At 39.1% G+C, this 20860-nt stretch overlaps 1 protein-coding gene across 2 annotated transcripts in view; it reads right to left on the bottom strand.

The window, feature by feature from the left end:
* The window catches only part of CHCHD3 (coiled-coil-helix-coiled-coil-helix domain containing 3), a 267475-nt gene that overhangs the window by 142725 nt on the left and 103890 nt on the right, over positions 1-20860 (bottom strand). The window lies entirely within an intron of this gene.

The raw sequence follows: 20860 nt of genomic DNA, 5'->3' as shown, positions 1-20860 counted from the left end.
AAACCATTGTGGACAGCCTAAATTTCATTTCAGTGGGCATTGTTTGGCTCCTACTGAGTGTGAATCCCTGTGTGGAAATGAAAACATAAACTGCATGGCTCTTTTCTGCCTCTCCTACCCCTACCATGGAATTTACATTCTAAAACAGGAGATGAACACAAACTTGACCAGACCTAGTTCACTCAAACAGGGAAAAAAGGTCATAACTAGGGTGACCATATATCCTGGCTTCCCTGGAACGCCCCAGTTTATGTGCTGTCCTGATATAATTAATTAATAGTGCCTCCTTCCACTTTCCCTGTTTGGATGATAAATTATAGCATCGCCATAGTTGTAATAGACTTAGGAACAAGGGGTTTGAGAAATATGGAAAGGTTGTGATAGCTTCTGAATTAGAAAATCAGGATAGCTTTACAAAAGAGGTATTTATGCTGTGCTTTGAAATAAGCAAAATTTAAATGAGGAGGCTGAAGGAGGTAGGAGAAAAAGCAGAGGAGAGCATCCAGGCATGGGGATCAGCATGAGGAGGTAAAAGAAATCAGGGGCACCTCCTGAGGCACTGACCAGCCTAACTACCGTATTTTGTAAATGGCACTCTATATTATGGCTACCCTTCCGTATGTGTGCATGCAAATGACATGCACACACACACGCGCGCGCACACACACAAAATGAGGAACAAGCAAGAATAAAAAGTTCACTGGCTAAATCAGTAGGGATTGGTTATAATAGACAAGTTATGTTTTAAATTATAAGAGCTTTATTAGAATCCCACATTAGTACAATCAAATGTCATTAAAATAATGCAATGGGGTCTATGAATGATCATTGTTCGATGGCCATATTTCTGCCTGTTTATTTCAAGGTAAGAACAGAGAAAGCCAGGGACATTTACCTACTACCTCAGCTGTCAAAGCAGTGGCCTGGCAGATAACTGACAAATGGCATGGGCCTTTCCCCTAGCATTTGAGAGAGATTATGGCATAAGGCCCCATTTCACTGTCTGTTAGGACACTAGGGAGTTACGACACTAATCTTTGCTCAGCTGCTTCAGTCTCTTATGGAAGGAGGTAGGTAAATGGTAGAAAAGGCCCCTGAGAAAACTGTGACATACAAAGGACACAGAAGATAAGTATACCTCCACACAGCTCCATTGAAGAGTATTCTATCCCAAATGCCCTCTGTGTGTCTGGCTCACACAGAAGGGAGCTGTCCCAGCCTCAGTGGGGCTTCTAACCCCAAGCCAGCTCAAACTTGTAGAAAGAGCCCTGGCCTTCGTGTTCTCTGGCCTGCACTCCCTGGAGCCTATCTGATAATCACCACTGAAATATGAAAAACATCTCAGACAGAGAAGCTAGAGATTTAGGTGTTAATCTTCCGTCTGTTGTCACTTTATCCCTGAGTCCTGGGACACTTCCTTAACAAACAGAAGGAGGAGGTGAGGTAGGGAGATCTCTACAGTCCCTTCAGATTCTGCAGCCCTAGCAGCAGGTTCTGGGCAAAGCGGTGAAGTGGACCGTGACACAATGGCTTGGTGTGGCTCCCATCCGGGGGCATGCCCTCCGGAGCACATCCTTCTCAACTCCCTTTCTTCAATGCACTTTTAAAGAAGAGAGGCTGCTTGGCACATGGCACAGGGGTTGTTACTGGGAACGGCATCAGGCCACCTGTCAAAAGGCTCCAGGTAAGGAATTAATTACTTTGGTGAAATTAGTACTGCACATTTAGAAGCCTCATTTGTCAACAGCCGCAGAGGTTTGGAGAGACAAGCCAACTAAAAGGCAAATTATCACTTTAAAATAAGAATTACATCTGCCAAGAAGACCAAGCATATGGGACCTCCAGCCAAGACAGGCCCTTTCTGCAGGCCCTTTTTCCACGTCTGTGTGGAAACTAGAGGGTTGGTTGATCAGCTTTATGACTGGGAAGGGTGCTGGCATGAGCTGCAGGAGCCTCCTATAAGCATCTCCGCGAGAGGCAGGCACCCACCAGAACCAGACAATTGCTAGACCAGGGCCGGGCTGGGGAAGGCACCAGCGTTCTTATCTTTTGAATCTTTTCTTTCTTTGTGTGTATCTATATATATATATATATATATATATATATATATATATATATATATATATATATCTTTCAAAAACAGTAATTAATTAATGAGTGATTGTGCCTATTTATTTTTTACTATACATGATAAATTAATGCTTATTCAATTAAGAGAATCAGGTAAACATGGTGATTTAAAAAAAGAATATATTTTTTAAAATCCTATACCAAGCTTTCTGTTTGTTCAGATATTAGAGAGCATGCTGATTTTTATTCTATTAAACATCACAATGCAAATATGTCCCAGGACATTAATAATCATTAAAACTTTCCTTTAAAGACTGAAGAAGATGGGCACATTCTTTGTGCAGATATGTCAATATATTCCATCAGCGACAGGCAATATAGTCCATCATCTGCAGTCACTCAGAGCATGTTTGAACTGTATCGTATGACACCTGTTTATTTCTCCCTTCTTCCCAAGCTACTGAAAAGGAGACGGCATACTGCAATCTACAAGCACAGAAAAGACCTCCCAAAGTGAAAGTGCCCTCCCTATCCAGTGAGAACCTTAGGCCTTATAAAACCTCCACGCGACTAGGGGGATATCTGCCAGACGGAGTCCTCATCGTGTAAGTAGGAGAGGAGAAGGTGGGCTCTTGTCCCCCAAATATTAAGCAGCATCCTTTTTGCCCAGACAACAGATATGTGATTTTGCCAATCAAGCCCTCAGCACTTTCACCCCTTAATTCTATCTTGAAAGAGAGGGGGAAATAAGAATTTCAGACCAAATTTAGACAAGGGTGAGGCCATGTCAAATCAGTGAAAATTATATTTCAGGGGAGGCATAACCTGGCAGAAACATCATGACTCCACCTACATGCAGGATGATCCCCGAGTCCCCATACCAGTTTATGCTCATATCCCAGAACCTTTTCCAGGCTCCTGCAATGCATATACTACAAATCTGGACAAATACCTCCCATTGCCTTAAAGCAGTTGATGGTGAACCTTTTGAGCTTGGCATGTCAGCATTTTGAAAAACCCTAACTTAACTCTGTTGCCGTGTCACATATAGAAATTTTTTGATATTTGCAACCATAGTAAAACAAAGATTTATATTTTTGTTATTTATTTTATATATTTAAATGCCATTTAACAAAGAAAAATCAACCAAAAAAATGAGTTTGCCACGCGTGTCATAGTTTCGCCATCACTGCCTTAAAGCAAACTGTGGACACCATAAGAATATCCCTTAACACCCAGAGGCCTGCTTGTGCCTTGCCTTCACTGATGGGGGGACAGAAATGTCTTCTGTACAGCTTCTCTAGGATGAGACATTAACAGAAATGCATGGATGGATTTACAACTGGCATCGATCAATTTCTAGTTACTTTACAATTATTGATTAGGGAACTCAAACAGGCTTTGCTACTTACCAGGCAAAAAAATTAAATCTTCCCACCCATAAATCTTGAGAAAAAGCCAGAAAAACATGAAAACTGGAAAAAGAGCATGCCAAGACAAGAGTATGATCAACTCAAAGCTGAGAATCAAGTAACAATCATAACTGCAGACGTGAGCTTGAGAAACCTGCAGTCCTGGCACGGCACTCCCACCCGAAGCAGCCACCTATGCTGCGATTGGAATCAACGGGAGGCTTTTCCACTTCAAGCAAAAGATTTCTGTCAGGGTGAGCATATTTTAATCCACTGCATGCACTGGTACCATGTCATTTACAAGGACAAAACCTCACTATTTCAAGAGTCTGCTTTTGTTGTGTCACTCTACAGGCCTGGTGCACATGTTCCCAAGGCTCACAAAAAAAAAAAAAAAAAAAAAAATCAAAGAGAAAAGAGTGGGCGGGGAGAAGCAATATTGTAATGTACATGCAGAGCACATGTATAGCCATAGATATACCTTGGAAAGGGTGATCTAAAGAGGGGGGGTACCCAGTTAAAATATGCTGTATTCTAAAGGAGGATATTATTTAGAACTTGTTCTTTTGGATGCTTTCAGGGTTGGAACTTGGCCCATTTCTTTATAATACACTGAGTTCCTCAAGAAGCTTTCAAAAAGTTTGAAGTACTCAATACATTTTGTCATCACCATGACATGTAATGATGGGAACAATGTAAAGATTCCACTGCCCATGTGCTGCTAGCTTACCATGAGGCCAGAGAGAGGGGGGAGGGTTAAGAAAGAAAAATTATGAACATCAGGAGTGATATCAGAGGAACAGCAGCATGAACGATCCCCTTGGTCTCTTCCCTTGAAGATTCAACAATTTGAACAGCTATAATTCAACAAAGGATCCCCTGATCAATGCACAAACACATTTGAGAGATCTGTGCATTGAAACATCTAAAGGTGGGCAAGTGAGAGTGAACCGAGAAGGTGAGAAGGAGAAGAACTCAAAGGAACTACGGATACAGCCCTGCAGCTGGGAGCTCACTGCAGGATCCAGCTCAGAGAGGGGAAGAATCGGGTTGTGGCCCTTCAGCCAGAAGTAGCACAGAGATTGAGTGAGCACTCCTGCAGGAGTAGGCAGTAGGAGCTGCGGCTGAGCCAATGACCTAGGCAGGACAGAAGTGCAGCCCCGGTTATCTGATAATCAGCATTCCAGACAGAGAAACTAAGCCATCAAGCCTGGTTGCTTTCCCTTAACTTCCCAGACCATGCCTCCCTTACTCACCCCCTTCAGGTAGGGTTGCAGAGTACATTATCTGCAAACCTGATAACTGGTACTACTTTTTCTCTGAGCAAAGGTATACTCTATGACTAATCCCAGGTCGGATGGAGGCACAGAACGAACACCTCAGAGGTCCGCTGGTCACCACTGCTGGAAGGGCACAGCAACGAAGGAGGCAGCCAGGTTCCCCCAGCTCACCCCATCACCATGCATTGGGACTACATTTCTGGAGACGTCTGGCTGCAGAAGACAACACTAGGATTTCACAAAATTGGAGCCCTTTCAGCCACTGCATTTTCTTATGGAGTTGGGGTGTTGGTCCCTGGTATCAGAACAACTGGATCCTAGGAGCAGCGCTCACCTACCCAGGGAGCACAGGCCATTTTCCACTACCCTGCAGAGACCTGAAAAGCCAGAGAAGTGCAAGAGAGCAAAAACAAAACAAAACACTTTATGATTCAAGGCCACCTACTGGAAAACAACAGAAAGACTTCTTATTAATCTACTAGAAATGTGCCACTCATATATAGATGCCTAGACAGAGAAGGAATCCATCAAATACCATGAATAACCAAGATGATGAGGCAGCTCAGAAAGAAAATGAAAAATCTACAGAAAATAAACTTGAAGATATGAAAATATGTATTTTAAATGACAGAGAAATCAAGATTGCAGTTCTGAAAAAATTCGACAAGATACAAGAAAACACAGATAAATAGTTTAATAAACTCTGAAACCAAATCAATGACCAAAATGAGTACTTTACCAAAAAGACTGAAGCTTTAAAAAAGAACCAAAGAGAAAATCTGTAGATAAAGAACTCAATAAAAGAGATCAAGAATGAACTAGCAAGCACAGGAAATATGGCTGACCAGATAAAGAAAAAAATTAGTGATATTGAAGACAGAAATCTAGAAATGATGTTGAGGAAAGAAGAGACTTGAGAGAGAGGAAAAAAAACTCTACAAGAACTATCTGACTCCATCAGAAAGAGCAATCATTCATATATATATATATATATATATATATATATATATATATATATATATTTTAAAAAAAAAAACACCTGTAATATGCAAATTGACCCTCACTCCATCACACCGTCACAAGATGGCTACGCCCACAACGGAGGCAGGGTTCTCGTAATAAGCAATCAGCAGGGACCTGAGGCTATGTGGCACCAGGCCAGGGCAGGGATCTGAGGCTGTGCCTCACACCCTGAAAGGCTTAACGGGGGCCCTGAGGCTGCGCCCCCTGCCCAGTGGGGCTTGACGGGGGTGGGGTCGGCCGGGTTTGGGTCTCACGCAATTTCGAGGTGCACACAGGTGGGCAAGGACTTGACTCTGGGTCCTGCAGCATTCCCCAGACTCTGACAGGAGGAAGATTTTCATATACATTTTACTAATTTTCTTTCATCTCTGACACTTCTATTATAGAGAAAGGGCAAATAGAAATATTAAAATATTTCCTCTAATTAATTTCCTTTTAATGTGCATGAATTTCATGCACTGGGCCACTAGTATAAGAATAATAGGCATACCAGAGAGGGAGCAGGCAACGAAAACCCTATTCAAACAAATAGTTGACAAAAATTTCCCAAACCTATGAAAGAGCAAGATCCCTGAATCCAAGAAGCAAACAGAACACCAAATTACCTCAATCCAAAAAGGCCTTTTCCAAGGCAAATTATATTAAAACTGTTGAAAATTAAAGAAAGAATTCTCAAGGCAGCCAGGAAAAAAAGGAAAGTAACTTATAAAGGAAAGCCCATTAGGTTAACATCAGACTTCTCAGCAGAAACTCTATAAGCCAGAAGAGAGCAGAACCAAGTATTCAAACTACTGAAAAAAAGAAATTACTAGCCAGCCAAGAATAATATATCCAGCAAAGTTATCGTTTAGATATGAAGGAAGAATAAAGACTTTTCCAGACATACAAAAGCTGAGAGGTTTTATCATCAGAAGACCTCTATTGCAGGAAATACTGAAGGGGGGTATTCTACCTGAAACAAAGAACAGAAGTTCACAAATCTACGAGTAAGATCACCAACAATCTTTCAGCCATAAACAGGGATAATTTGTGACAACAAAAACATAAAAGGGGAGGGAAAGGAATAAAGGTCTGAATTTGCAAAGGAAGGTGGTGATCAGACGCATTCAAAAGAAGAAAAAAAAACTACTATATGAAACTTCCTTTTACATACTCCTAATAGTAACCACACACAAACAAAACCCAAAACTAAGACACCAACTTTAAAAAAAAAAAGGAAAGAAGTATGGCATGTCACCAAAGAAAAAAACACAAAGGTAAAGAACGAACAGAGGCACAGAGCTACCATAAAACAAAGAATAAAATGGCTATAGGAAATCCTCACATATCAATAATTACTCTAAATGTAAATGGACTGAATTCACCAATAAAAAGGCAAAGAGTAGCAGACTGGATCAAAAAAATAAAACCCAACCATATGCTGACTTTAGGATACACATCTAAGCTGCAAAGACAAAGACAAACTCTAAGTGAAAGGGTGAAAAATGATTCTCCAAGCAGAAGAACTGAAAGCTTTTCCTCTAAAATCAGGAACAAGGCAAGGACGTCCACGCTCACCACTCTTATTCGCCATACTACTGGGAGTCCTAGCCAGAGCAATCCATCAAAAGAAAGAAACAAAAGGCATCTAAATTAGAAATGAAGAAGTAAAATTTCCATTTTTGTAAATGACATGGTTCTTTATATTAAAAAAAAACCCTAAAAATTCCATTTGAAAGGACAACCAACCAAATGGGAGAAGATATTTGCAAACAACAGTTCCAATAAGGGGGTTAATATCCAAAATATATAAAGAAGCCCGGCTGGCATGGCTCAGTGGCTGAGTATCAACCTATGAACCAGGAGGTCACAGTTGGATTCCCGGTCAGGGCACATGTCTGGGTTGCAAGGCTCGATCCCCAGTGTGGGGCATGCAAGAGGCAGCTGATCAATGATTCTCTCTCATCACTGATGTTTCTATCTTTCCCTCTTCCTTCCTCTCTGAAATCAATAAATACACACACACATACACACACACACACACAATGCAACACCAAACAAACAAACAAACAAAAAACAATTAAAAATCGGCAGAGGACCTGAACAGATACTTCTCCAAAGAAGACATACAAGTAGCCAACAAATACGAAAAGACGGTTAACTCCATCAGCCATTAGGGAAATACAAAGCAAAACTACAATGAGATAGCACCAGACACCTGTTAGAATGGCTATTATAAACAAGACTAGTAATAATAAGTGTTGGAGAGGGTGTAGAGAAAAAGGAGCCCTCATTCACTGCTGGTGGGAATGTAAACTGGTACAGCCACTATGGAAAACAGGATGGAGGTTCCTCAAGAAATTAAGAATAGAGTTAACCATCTGTCCCAGCAATCCCTCTTCTGGGTATCTTCCCCAAAAAATTTGAAAACATTTATTTGCAAAGATATATGCACTCCTAGGTTCAATGTAGCAGTATTCATGGTGACCAAGACATGAAAACAACCAAAGTGCTCTTCAACCAATGACTGGATAAAGAAGATGTGATACATATATATACAATGGAATGCTACTCAGCCATAAGAAAAGATGAAATATTACCACTTGTGACAGCATGTGTAAACTTTGAAAATATTATGCTAAGTGAAATATGTCATTTGGAAAAAGCTATTAACCATATGAAGTCACTCATATGTGGGATATAAAACTGAAATTCATAGACACAGACAACACTATGGTGGTTACCAGAGGGAAGGGGGTAGGGAGGCAGAAAGGGTAAAGGGGGCCAAATATATGGTGACGAAAGATTATATGACTTTGGGTGATGGGCACACAGTGCAATATCCAGACCATGTATCATAGAAATGTACACTTGAAACTTATATAATCTTATTAACCAATGTCACCCCAATAAGCTTAATTAAATTTAAATTTTAAAAAAGAAAAATTATGGCACAAATGGGCAGGGCACAGAATAATCATAAAATTTGAAAATTTAAAGATTTTAATGAGTTGAAGAAGTAAATAAGAAATAAATAGGAAATAAGGCAAACATTTTAAGATATTAATATTTGGACTTGGTGGTAGCACATGGGTTTAATCCATTGTAATACAGAAATTTAGTTTAGTTTAATAGTCATTTCTTAAAGGCATAAAGTACTATAGACCAATTATTGTTTCTTTTAACTTGATTATATATATATATATATATATATATATATATATATATTTTAATGATATCAATTTAAGTTTATTTGCTATCAAAGGGCGAATTTTCATTCTAAGCCAACAAACACATATTAGCAGAAAGACCCCACCCTCTTATTTTGACCCTTTCAATATAGTGATTGCCAGCTGTATCTAAGATTAAATACTGTGCCTACAATTAAACTACTTCTACTAATCAGAAAAGGTTTTCAATAACAAAATTCAATTTATCCAAGAAAACAGAGGCTTTCAACCTTAAATATTTTCCTATTCTTAAGTGGACTTTTTTTTAAATAACTAAAGAACATTAAAATAGATGTGACTCTTGGAATTGGTAACCTATTCATAAAGTAAAATTACTTCATGAAAAATCAATTTATAACTACACAGAACTTTGCATTCTAAGAACTCCTGTATTTATATATTTCTTCATCAAGGTAACAGACTTGAAAGGAAAGTACATTCATGACCTTGTACTCATTGTAAACAAATAGAAACAAAAATATAAGAAAATAAAAAGCAATTTGCCTAAAATTACAGGGAGCAGAATGGGGGTGGGGGGGGTGGGGGGGAGAGATTACAGAAGGTGCCAGAGAAAAGGCTTTTTCAGATTAAATTATTGTTCCAAAAACTCTGTATAAAAATAAGAAAAGAGTTTACTCTTTGACAGTTTTTAATGATAAAACTTGAGTGTCTGCTATGTTTAAAATACACAAGATCTGCCCTGACCAGTTTGGCCCAGTGGATAGAGCGTCAGCCTGTGGACTGAAGAGTCCCAGGTTCGATTCCAGTCAAGGGCATGTACCTTGGTTGCGGGCACATCCCCAGTAGGGGGTGTGCAGGAGGCAGCTGATCGATGTTTCTCTCTCATCGATGTTTCTAACTCTCTATCCCTTCCCCTTCCTCTCTGTAAAAAAGTCAATAAAATATATTTAAAAATAAATAAATAAAATAAAATACACAAGATCTATATAGATGCTGATGAAAGCATTTAAGTGCTTTTAGTTTGGGTTCATGAAAGAAAATATCCAAAAAAAATTGTTTCCTCACCCACAATATAAAATATTAATCTAAGTATGGTAAGGCCTTCATTCCCTTTCTTTTATCCATTCTACTTTCCTCTTTCTAAAACTCTACCAAGATAGCAAGAATTTATAAACTGAAGTTAGCATGGCATTCATCTTGATACTATAGTTTGCAAATCTTGTTTAAAACGTTTTAAGACATGACAAATAAATGCAATATATGATCCCAGAATGTATCCTGTTTTAGCAGGGAGAAAAATAATGTAAAGAACAATACTGGAATCTGGATTAAAAATTAAAATATTGCATCAATGCAAATTTCTTGATTTAGAAAACTATACTGGTTATATAAGAAATACACTAATTTTTAAGGCATAGGGACAATTTGGCATGATGTCTGCAAACCATGTATAAGTAGTTCACAAAATGTGTAAAAAGTGTAAAAAGAGAGAGAATGACAAAGCAAGGGTGGTAAATGTTTCAAAAAAGATAAATCTGTCCTGGCCAGTATGGCTCTGTTGGTTGGAGCATCATCCCATGCACCAAATGGTGGTGGGTTTGATCTCTGGTCAGGGCATCCTGGAGGCAACCGATCTATGTTTCTCTCTTACATGGATGTTTCTTTTACCCTCCCCTCCCCTCCTTTCCCCTCTCCCCTCTCTTCCCTTCCCCTCTTCTCTCTTTCTCTCTCTCCTCTCTCTTCTCCTCACCTCTATTCCTCCCTCCGTCCTTCCTGCCCACTAAAATCAATTTTTTAAGGAAATAGATAAATGAGTCAAGTTCTTTGCTCTTACAATTTTTCTGTAAGCTAAAAATTAATTAAAAGTAAACAATTTAAGAAATAAATTTCAAAATCCTATTTCTTATCACATTTAAAAAAATGTCTTTACCACAGGCAATAAAGTATACATAATCTAGCAATGTTTATACTCACCTCTTAATTTTACAATAGTAGACTCAAAGAAAAAATAGTTGCCAGTTCTTTCCTATCATTCTACAGATCTGTGAGGGAAAAGCTACAATTTTTTAAATAAACTAACTTTCCATTACATTAATTAACCTGATGTCAATAACAATTACTTCTGAAGTTATTAAGATACATGTATAAAAAAAAAGATACATGTATAGTTATATAATTATGTTCCAAATTTGTTTCATTTTTTTTTAACTTACCCAATCTCCAAAATGGTCAATGACATAGTTTTTAAACTTCTATTCAGAAGTTGACTTTACAAAAAAAACCTGTGGAATATCTTCACTTTCAGTTTCTCTTAAAATTCAATAAAAACATAAAACATAAAATTGGTTGAATTCACTGCATGAGTAAAGTGGTCAATGCTAAAATATATTACATAAAATAATCTTTAAACTAACCTATTGTAACAAGCCTATCTCTATTCTCAACAAGCAGCCTACATATTAACATCTTTATTATCCAAAGCAGAAAAATAGTCAAAGTATCTTTTACTTCCCCTGAAAAAAGTTTACAATGCACATAAAAAAGGGAAGTTTCTGCCTTTATAAATTGGTGTTCTCATAAGGACAAGGTAATTACTACAAATCAAGTCCTTTTGTATCTATATCAACAACCTCCCCCTAAAAACAGATCACAGTAAACTTTTTTTAATAAGTACACTGGAAATGGCTTTATAAGCATAGCTAATAACACCTCATTTAGCCAGTATCCTCTGCAATGCAGAGATTCACAGGTGAAAATGTTTTGGGGAATACTGAATTTATAACTTGAAGTGCCAAAACTTTTTCTACTAAAAATGATTTAGGTGGGAAATTTAATTCTAACATGTATTACTCAATTCCGTGTCCTTGTATAGATTATTCTTAATCCCTGGCAGTGATAGGATTATGAATATTTTATTTTACTAAGCACGACACACAAGGCCTACTAGAGTGGCCAGGGCTGTCTGCCTCTGTGCTGAGCAGGCCCATCGTGCTTTGATGCTTTTACTTCACACACGTGTGTGCTTATCATGTGAATAAATTTTTATTGCCTTTTTAATGTCTGTAGTAATATCAGCTTTGTCCCTAAAAGGCCCCTCACATCCTTGCTAACACATGGCTCCAATGCACTACAGGTTAAAAACACAACAATAACTAAATTTGCTAAATTGTGCCCCAATTAGATCACCTAGGCTGGGGACTCTGATTGGTAGCTCTCTCCCTGGGCAACCTTCAGGCTCCCAGTCTCTTTGAGGATGTTTTATCATCCATTAACAGGAATGTTAGATGTTCTACCCATCGCAAGCATTCATTAACACCACATAAGACAATGGACTGAAAAGCTCTCACTTACATAAACAGTACTAAAAACAAATATCGATTTTTTTGTTGTGATGCTGGTTATTAATAAAGCTCATGAGCTTACGGCACCTGGAAACACTTCGTTAATTCCTTTTGGGTTCAAAACTATGGTTCCAGGTGGTGAGCTCTGTCTGTTCCTGAGAATCAGAGGCTAAGGAAACTGCGAAAGGATTAATGTTTAATGTCAAAGCAGAAAATGTATATGAGTAGGTTTATAATCTCCAATAAAACTGGCCTGTGACACTGACTGGTGTTCTTTCTTATCAAGAGAATATTAAACAGGAATGTGGAATTAAATTTACAGTCAGTGTTTTAAGCAGGCAGAGTATTTAGACATACAGCTAAGTATGGAACTTTGTAATATTTGCCACAAAAGATGGAAGAACAGAGAGAAGTTAGCTCAAAAATTCCTCTAAACATTTAATCTCATCAACAAATTTCTGTGACAATAAAGACATCCGATAAAGTTTGCCACAAGTGATCATAAATTATTAGTGCTGATCATTCCATTATATTGTTTTGAAAACAACTTGGTGCTGTCTGAGTAAATCATATTCTGCCTGGGGCTATGTAGCTCACCTCGGAATTATTTCAGAATCATCTAAAATGACTCATTTTTCTATTAAAATGATGAATGAGCTAAATGAGGTATGTAATAAATACTGCAGGTTTGTAAACAGATTCCTGCTCTCAAGAGAATGGAGGCCTTACTTCATTTAGTAATTCTGCCCCTCGTAATTTGCAGGAGAAGTCATCCTTAAAATATAGTTAGTAAAGAAAAGAGTGGAGAGAGGCACAATGGGACAAAATGGTGAACGTCTTTACGTTAAAGGAATAACCCAGGGTACATGAAAATAAACCCTCACACCCCCAAAGCAGGGCTCAGCTCCAAATATCAAGAAACACAAAAAGAGCATAACTCAGTGCCATTTAGGAATCATATTTTAGCAATAAAAACAGGGATATTAAAGGAAATAAGTAAGAGCTGTTGAAGAATGTTTAGCATTATGAAGAATTTAATGACCAATAAACAAAAAGGAAGCAAATCTCACTGCACGTGGTAGGTAAGTCCCATATTCACCATTCCTGCTATTACTGAAGTCACTAAGCCACAGGCCCACGCACAACAGGCTGAAAGCAATTCTCAAGGCTGTGTCAGAAGTGACAGTGTGAGACTCGCCACTGAAGACAAAGTGGACAGATCAATGTTGAACACAAAGGAACATGTGCCTTACAGTCTCATTCAAAACATACTGTGCAAAACTCGTATTTGGGATTTGTAAGGATTGATGAAATTCACTATGGTTATGTAAAACTTTTAATTTGTTACAGGTTAAAGCCAACACTCAGGGCCATATTTCTTAGCCTCTTCAGTAGGAAAAGAGATTCTGGTGTCAGTTCAATAAAATTCCAAAGCCCTAATGACAGTTCATTTAGGACCAGGCAGTGAAGCAAATAAGTTAACAAAATGCCAGGCCATTATAAAGAGATGGAATTATAACTAGCTTTCTGCACCTTCGTTACCCATGGATTTTTACTCAGTGCTCTCCATACCTCACCTTGACACCCGTAATGACCCAAGTGATGGGATGTCAATATGCTATTTATGGCAGGGCCGCCACATAGGACACTGCTCAACGAAAGTTGCCTTGAGCCAATCAGTTTGCAAGAAACGTGGTGCATTTTTTAAAGTACATTTAGAATGAGAATATGACAGCACATTCTAAGCAGAGCTGCTCCTCAAAGCTGTCTTTAAATACAACTTATTGTTGGCAAGACCATCAACAGCATTATACTCAGCTGTGCTATTTTCTTCTCTACTCACTCTGTCAACAAGGTCATACAAGCTGAGACAGTCCCTTGGAAAAAAGCAATACGAGCAACGGCAGTCGCCTCTACATTGCGGTCACTGGACAGTGGGAGTTAAGCTTCCCTCCAGCCCCTCGGTGCCCGCCAGCATGCCACCACGCTGCTCTGAGGCTGCTTGGTAGGGCTAAGGGCCCAGGTAGTTCTGCAGAGCTGGAGAGGGAGGGTGGTTTGTGTATATTTGAGAAAGATATATTCATCTGGTTCAGTTGTCAGTATACAAGCAATCCTGCAATCTGTAATAACAGTCCTATTCTTTCTCTGGGCCCTTAACAAAGGCTGGGCTGGCAAACTGAGAGAAAACACGTTTCTCCTTTTCTACGGCAGCAGCAAGCAAACAAACCTGAACCTGCCCTGGCACTCCATGACCAGCAATCTTTGATTAACAGTCTCTTCACAGGGCAGTATGCCTTCCAGCTGGCAGTAGTAACGCTGCTTTAACATACACAGGAGGTAAGGACCACACATAATAACAAAGGACATAAAGAGAGAAGATGGCACGCGGATGCTCTGTGCTGGAAACCGTAATGGATCCAAACACACGGAAGGCACAGGATGCTACCGCTCTGCTCCCCCATCCCTTTAAATTTCCCAATAAGAGAGTAACTGAGAAAGAGTTAGAAGGAAAGGGACTTGCAGATGGACCCAGGCCCATTCTCACCAATAACATTGAGGAAGATATATCTAAATGGCTCAGACCCCCAAGCATAAAGTAGAAACTCTATATTTAAATAGTCTTCAAAAGCACAACTCAGAATCACCAACTTCATCTTTGGAACTGAAAGCAAATTAATACTCAATGCATGTCAAAACAATTGGGGCTTAGGGTCTATATAGCAAGAAAACCAGCACAAAGCATATATAAACAGAGGGATCGCATTAATAGAAGTTCAAATCAAAGTACTAACTTGCGCCCCAAAAAACAGCAAAACATAAAATAAAATTTAACTCTCGTTAAGTGCCCAATAAAAGAACCCAGGATAAGCGCTGCTACATTGTCACTCATTCACCTGGATAATTATCGATACTAAAAGCCCCAAATGATCACTCGCTGTTGTTTTACACAGAACTTCTGAGCATGAGCCTTCTTGATCACAGCAACATTACAGCCCCAATTGTATCCTTTGCCCTTGGGCAGGGCCTCGCTTATACCTGGGCAGCAGTGGTATTATTATCTACTTCCTCTGACTTAGTCATTTCCCTCCATATCCCAAATTCAGAACATTTTTCTCTTTTACCATGAAATTTCAACTGTCACAGTTTGAAGCACAAACAAAACACTGAAAAGGACACAGCACAAAATTAATCAATTATTGATTGCTTCACTGGTACATTGCAGACAAAAAGGAAACTGGGAAAGAAAAAGTGACATTTTGGTGAAACAGTTGCTTAAATTTGCAAAAACTAGATTTATGCACTCACCTGCCCTAATTTTGTAAGGCTTTTTTTCCTAAATAGTATGAGGTTTTTACAAATTCAAAATTGTAGCATAAATAGAAAAACAAAACTGAAGGTAAGAATGCTTTTCCCCACAACCCTACACTTGACTGGAGACTGTGAGGAAAAGCAACCAGGTTGAATTCACCTGTGCATCTCTAGCAACGAACAGTGCCTAGCACACAGTAGGTGTTTAACAAATTTGTGATGGAGGGGAATGTTGAAAGGGGCCAAAATACCTAATGATCTGACTAATGATTTCTCAGTTTCCATTCATTTCTTCCTCTAGTCCATCCTTCACATGTCGCTAGAATGAGCTATCAAAATGCCCACCTAACTATTTCATTTGTCCCCTTCAAACCTTATGCTCTATGAAACTCAGGACCTTAACCAACTTCTGCCTCATCCCTCAACACTCCTGGCACTGCCCTTCCCACTCGGCCGTCCCTGGTAGTGTCCCACTGTCCCCATGCTTTTGCCTGCAATGTCACAGGCTGGATCATCCCCACTGCTCCCCGCGAAGTGCATGCCTACACTCACCGCAGGCCTCAGCTCAGGCACCACTTGCCTAGGAAAGGTTCCTCCCCTTTTCCTCTCCTCCCACTTACAGGCTTAGGTAGATTCAAGTCTTTGTTTACTTCATCAGCAAGTATTAACTGACTGTTGACTCTTTGCTAGGCAATGGCACATACTAGGCACTTGAATGTGTGAAATAAGTCTGAATGTGAATAAATGAAAAACAGCAATGAGTTAAAAAAAAAAAAAAAAAAGTCCCTGCTTTCACTAAAGTGAGAATTCTCACAAAAATGTAAGTAGCATGGCGCTATAACAGACTTAACACTTTTTAACATTATTTTAAGTCTATCTCCCACATTTTACTGTGAATTCCTTAAGGACAGGATTTTGTCTTCATTTCTATATCTTCAGTATCTAGCATACAGTAAGCACTCAATAAAGTATCTGTCCAAAGAGGAAGAAAATTATTTCACATGTATGTTTGGATAAACTCCAGAATACTTCAGTAGCTATCCCCTTAAGTAAAGTGGGGCTTCTTTTCAAGTTTAAATTTAAAAAGACAATACAACATAATTCTGCAGTGATAAGGAATGACTAATGTTAAAATGAGAGAAAAAGAAGTCAATCAAATTTTAATTGACATTTTAAGAAGAAATCAAATATATTTGAAAAGTCAAAAAAATACAGCTTCCTGCTCTGTGATTAAAAAAAAAAAAAAAAAATCGCCGAAACCGGTTTGGCTCAGTGGATAGAGCGTCGGCCTGCGGACTGAAGGGTCGCGGGTTCGATTCTGGTCAAGGGCATGTACCTGGGTTGCGGGCACATCCCCAGTGGGAGATGTGCAGGAGGCAGCTGATCGATGTTTCTCTCTCATCGATGTTTCTAACTATCTCTCTCCCTTCCTCTCTGTAAAAAATCAATAAAATATATTTAAAAAAAAAAAATCTGACGACACAGCAAATATTAGATTGATCTGTACGAGATCTTAAACATCACACAAAATGTCACGTTGCATTAACTTTACAGGCTTCCTCTTGTTTAGTCTTCACTCTTAGGAGCAGGTGCTTTCCTGCTCCTAAGAAGCACAGCTTTAATGTGGATTTTAATTAACATTTTGTGTGCATAAATTATCAGTGAACTGCCACCCCAGAAGCTTTGGGGTGAAATCAGCTGATTGAAAACTGGTACCGGTCACCGAGAGGTAGAATGGGTGGCTGGGATACCCTTCTTGAATCTAGAGCAGGACTTGCCGGCTTCTCCAGCTAAAGCAATTCTTCCAAAGGGGAAAATTTCGATCTGATCCTATTTTGAAACTTCAACGACAGGGCCACCATGACTTTGCCCTTCAAAGAGCTTTAAGAAAGCCAGCATCTACAACTGTGGGAGGAAAAGCCTGGATTCACATCTAAAAAGACAGCAATCCAAGTGTCAACTGCTGGTGGGGGAGGAAGATGGGGGAGGAGGGAGGAGTTCGTTTCATTTCACAGTACCAACACCACATCGGCTTTGTGTGTGTTTTTCCCGAGTTCTCCAGAAAGACAGCTTTCCAATTCCTTCAAATGTGTGAAATCTAACCTTTACTTTCTTACAGGCTGCAACATTTGGGTTCTAAATAAAGAAGAACACATCAATGTCTGGCCCTCACTCAGGGCCCCACGTATTAGGGTTGAGAACACAGCAATGGGAGCCCAGCTCTCGCAGCAGAGCAGCGCTAGCGTTCCCGGGGTGACGCTGACACGGATCATGGTTCTGAGGATGCCCGCGTCCCCAGCTCAGGATCACGAAAGTAAGGGACACTAGCAGGCCTGGAGTTCCACACCGCTCATTTTACAAGGTGGTGCGGTGCAGAATCTGGAAACCTGGATGGTACCCAGCGATGAAAAGCAATCTAGTTAATAAGAAATGGAGTAATACATGTTAGAATTAAATTGTCCACCTAAACAATTTTGAATAGAAAAGTATGTGTAATATTGCTTACATCTTTAATAATTCTTTTCTAACTTTTAATTGTGGTAAAATACACATAACAAGATTTACCGTCTTAACCATTTTGAAATATACAGTTCAAGAATATAAAGTTCATTCTCATTGTTGTGCAACCCATCTCCAGAATTCTCTTTATCCTGCAAAACTGAAATGCCATACCCATTAAAAAGCTTTCCACTCCTCCCTCCCCTCCAGCACCGGCAACCACCCTTCCGCTTACTGTCTCTATAAATCTCATTACTCTAGACACCTCATGTAAGTAGAGTCACACTGTATTTGTCATTTTGTGACTGGCTTATTTCACTTAGCACAATGACCTCAAGGTTCACCCATGTTGCACGATGTGTCAGAATTTCCTTCCCTTTTTTAAGGCTGAATAACATTCCATTGTCTGTATAGACCACGGTTTTGTTTATCCATTCATCTACTATACACTTGGGTTGCTTCTACTTTGTGGCTATTGTGAATAATGCTGCCATGAACATGGGCATACAAATATCTCCTTGAGTCACTCTTTTAATTCTTTTGGATAAATAGCCATGAGTGGGATTGTTGAAACATATGGTAATTCTATTTTTAATTTTTTGAAAAACTGCCATACTGTCTTCCACAGTGGCTCTGCCATTTTATATTGCCACAACATCTTTGCCAATCTTGTTGTTGTCTGTCTTTTTTATAATAGCTGTCCTCATGCATATGAGCTGGGTCCTCAGTAATTTTTATATCTCCCAAGTTTTCTAAAATATCCCTGAATTATTTTAATAATCAAAGAAAAATCCAGTTAGATACATTCAACCATTAAAAGTGACTACACACATATACACTTAGTGGTATAGAAAGACCTTTCTCATATAGTCTAATTTTTTAAATGAAGGTTATTACATGAGTTAAACAAGACTAAGTTTATTATCACCTATGTTTGTGTGTATACATATTCCCATATGTATACATATACTCTGTTTTATAGAGACTTAGTGGAATGTGAAAAGAAATATAAAAACAATAAACCAGAAACTTAACAGTAACTATCTCTGGATAGTGGAAATTTAAGTGGGTTAATATTTTTTGTATTTATTTTCTGATCTTTACCCATGAATATGCATGCCTTCTATAATAATGAATAATAACAATGAAGGGGATAATTTGGTAAAACTGTTAGGCAGCCACCTTGCTGTGGCCAGGAACTGTCACTCAGATGTCTGAGAACATTCAAGCCAGGACAGAATCCTCTGACTCAGTGATGATCCTATTGTATAAATTCTACTTTTATTCCCTAAAACAGCAGTTCTCAACCTGTGGCTCGCGACCCCTTTGGAGGTCGAATGACCCTTTCACAGGGGTCGCCTAAGACCATCGGAAAACACATATATAATTACATATTGTTTTTGTGATCAATCACTATGTTTTAATTATGTTCAATTTGTAACAATGAAATTGGGGGTCACCACAACATGAGGAACTGTATTAAAGGGTCGCGGCATTAGGAAGGTTGAGAACCACTGCCCTAAGGGCTTTGAGGCTTTATTTGGCTAATATTATAATAGATGCTGAAATGCAGGAGTTGAGAGCATGGCAATTTGCCATCTGTATTCTACATCCCCAGAATCACAAAGACAAGACCTAACAAAACAGAACATACAAGGCCAGTTTATGTTTAACATGCTAAAATATACATGTGTGTAATACACAAGATTTGCAAGTTACAAAGAGAAAAATGGGCTGAAGATAGCTATTCCAACGAAGTTTACAATACATTACATAATATTTTAGTTACTGTTAAATAAGAAATTCTTGTATTTTCACATTTTTTGGTGAAAACTCTTTTTATGCTTTAATATATGTGTGTATGTTTAATGTGTTCTTAAATCCCAATCTTGCTTATCTCCCTGAACTAAAAGAACATGACAATATGTCCAAATTTAGGCACAAAGAAAGTAGAGAAAGGAGTGCTTCAAAGACAAGAGAAAAAAACGGGGGCACAAAGAAAAATGCCAGCCAAAGATTCTTCTACCTGCTAGAAACTAAAAGCTCGACCCCAGCCTTCCTTCTGCATCATCACTATTAACCCTCTCCACTCCATTCCTGGCCCTCAAATTGGGAGGCTGTGACATTAGTGAAGATGACTCTCAGGAGTACAGCAGATATAACCAATGATCGAAGTACTCAACACTTACTGCCTTTAATTCTGAAATCATCCCCCTGGCTCTCCTTCCGCATGTCTTGGCCTCGGTTCCAATCAACATGTGCGCCCCTCATGATGGCTACCAGCCAGTACCTTGACATTTCTTTCTTAATCCATCACCTCCATTCCAGCTTCACGTTACCCATTCAGCCTGGATCCTGGATGAGTCACTGAAGTAATGGATTCATTACATGCTAACTTCCTTTAACTGTTTCTACGTATTGGTATGCAGTCAAAGGTTAGCCTCCCAAAGAAAGGGCTGAGAGAAAGAATAAGAGAACAGAAACTGCCCTTTTCTTAAAATTTTCAACAATTCCCAAATGCCTGCTAAACTAAGGACACCGAGAGGTCACAGGTTCGATTCCTGGTCAGGGCACATGCCCTAGTTGCAGACTTGATCTGCAGCAAGGGGCATGCAGGAGGCAGCCAGCTGATGTTTTTCTCTCTCTCTCGTCAATGTTTCTTTCTCTCTCCCTCTCCCTTCCTCTCTAAAATCAATAAAAACATTTTTTTGAACTGTCTAGAGCAGCCGTGGGCAAACTACGGCCCGCGGGCTGGA

Source organism: Myotis myotis, unplaced genomic scaffold (genome assembly GCF_014108235.1).
Source record: "Myotis myotis isolate mMyoMyo1 unplaced genomic scaffold, mMyoMyo1.p scaffold_m19_p_11, whole genome shotgun sequence".
Classification (NCBI taxonomy): Eukaryota; Metazoa; Chordata; class Mammalia; order Chiroptera; family Vespertilionidae; genus Myotis; species Myotis myotis.
Note: the sequence above shows the minus strand (reverse complement) of the source record. Positions and strands in the feature narration are given on the sequence as shown.